This window comes from Microtus ochrogaster, chromosome 1 (genome assembly GCF_000317375.1).
Source record: "Microtus ochrogaster isolate Prairie Vole_2 chromosome 1, MicOch1.0, whole genome shotgun sequence".
Lineage (NCBI taxonomy): Eukaryota > Metazoa > Chordata > Mammalia > Rodentia > Cricetidae > Microtus > Microtus ochrogaster.
This window is the reverse complement of record NC_022009.1, coordinates 22,483,935-22,486,381: the sequence shown is the minus strand read 5'-3', so window position 1 is coordinate 22,486,381 and position 2,447 is coordinate 22,483,935.

The window sequence follows — 2,447 nt, the reverse complement described above, 5'->3', positions numbered from 1 at the left end:
CTGAGCCATCTCTCCAGCCCCACTGGCCCTGTTTTTAAGACAGGGTTTCGTATATCCTAGGCTGGCTTCAAATTGCTGTGTGGCTGAAGATGAACTTGACCTCCTGACCCTCTAGCCCCCACTTCCTGAGTCCTGGAGTTCACCATCACATCCAGTTCATACTGACCTGAAGAGCAAACCTAGGGCCTTGCACATGCTCAGCCAACAGTCCACCAACCGAGCCACATCCAGGGTCCTACCCCTACTTGGTAACCACGGACGGAACGAATGAAGCGCCTAAAAGCCCACAGACACCGGCATCCTTTCTGTCCTCACAAAGCTGAGCTCTGAAGATCAGTGCAAACCCACGGCATCTGACATGGATACAGTCATACAACCTAGTCGTGTTCCCAATTCTGACTTCCGCCAAAATCAGGGAACGTAGAAATGATCAAAACTCACAAGTCACAGAAGGCAGAGGCTCAGCTCTGATCCAGGCTGGCCTGGGGAATTTGGGAAGGGAACCCAAAGTCACTCATTTCTGTCTAGGATCTCCCTCACTCCCAACTCCCACAACCTGGCTTTTCCTCCTCCCACCCACCCCCAAATACCGATGGCTGTTGAAGGAGCTGAGGGCTGCATTCTGCCACCCAGCTCCTGCCACCCGCTAGCTTTACCCGAAATAACAACACACAAACTGTATTCTTTTAAACACTGTTTGGCCCATTAGTCCCAGCCTCTTATTGGCTAGCTCTTACATATTGATCTAACCCATTTCTAATATTCTGTGTAGCACCACTAGGTGCGCTTACCAGGAAAGATTCAGCATGTCTGACCTGGCGGCTTGCTTCATCCAGTCTGGCCCAGAGAGGGGAAGCATAGCGTCTGAGCTCACTTCCTCTTCCTCCCAGGATTCTGTTCTGTTTACTCCTCCCACCTATGTTTTAACCTATAAAGGCCAAGCAGTTTCTTTATTATAATTATCCAATGACCTTCCTCCATCAGATGGCAGCTGATGTCTGAAACCATGGTGGAAGCACTGGGGAAGACCTCGGTGTGTGGCCTTTCTACCTTCAGCCACCCTAGTGGTCACCCCAGGCAGAGTGGTGACTTTCTGAACATCTCCTGAGTCTCCCCCTAGTAACCTTTGATGCCCCCAGCACTCTGCTAAGCAGAGCCAGAGTTAAGCGGATTTCATGCTATTTCCAAAGTCATCTTCCATGGAAAATTTTTTTACACCATTAAACCTACTCTCTGTTGCTCTTCATTTCCTTAAAAGCTCCACTCCTCCTCATCCATGAGGTAAATAGCAATCGGAACACTTAGGAACCTGCTCGGACACCCTACAGGTAACTCTGACGTCAGTAGCTCAGGTGACTTGCTGGAAGAAGTGGGGCAGACAGCACGCAGTGCTGCGGTGGGCTCCTCTCTCTGCATGCACTAAGCCTGGTTTCTGAGCCTCCTGATCCTTCCCAAGGACCGCTGTGCCAGAGCTGTCCCTCGGATTAGCAGCCTTCCTATGTACTCAGCACACTGAAGTCAGGGTTGAGCAGGCGTCAAACTCAGTGTTTTGCATGTACTAAACAAGCACTCTACCGCTAAGCTACACCCCAGTGTCCCACCTCCCCCGCCCCAGCCTCCTGAGCAGCTATAGGTTGGGATGATCAGGATGAACCCAGAAGCCAGGCAAAACCCGCACCTGCTTCCTGGTGAACTCACTCAGTTTGCACATTTCATATAGAAACCTATGGACTGGGGAGATGGCTCAGTGGTTAAGAACACTGCCTCCTCTTCCAGAGGACCTGGGTTCGATTCCCAGTACTCACATGGCAGCTCACAAGTGTCTGTAACTCCACTTCCGGGGATATGGTTCCCTTACACAGACATACATGCAGGTAAAACACCAATGCAAGAAAGGAAAGAAACCCATGTGATCTGCCAACCACAGAGGCTTGCCTGCCAACAGCTTTGGAGAAATTGAAGCTAAGAGACTTTCCAGAGGTCCCTGGATGAGAATGGATTATATCTGCCAGCTCCTAGACAGTAGGACAGGCTGGCCAGTGGTATAAGACCTTTGCTCAGTGGAGAGGGCAGGATGGCCTAAAGAAAGGATTCTCTGGCTATCTGGCAAAGCCTGTGCTGCTCCCACAGACATGGAAGGGAGAAGTAGAAGAGAATATACCAGGCTAGCCCCTGGCCAGCTCAACCGATAGCTGGATGCTATAGAGCAGATTACCCAGAGAAGAGGGACTTAGCGGGGGACCGAGTGGCAGCTGGTGATGTCAAGGCATAACTGAGCCTTCCAGGATGGGAAGTAAGCGGCCACTCAGGGCCTGAGAGCCACCATTAATCCCAAGAAAGGTTTTCTCAGCTTTTGATTTTCTTTCTTTTTTTAAAAAATATTTATTTATTATGTGTACAATATTCTGTCTGTGTGTATTCTGCAGGCCAGAAGAGGGCACCAGACC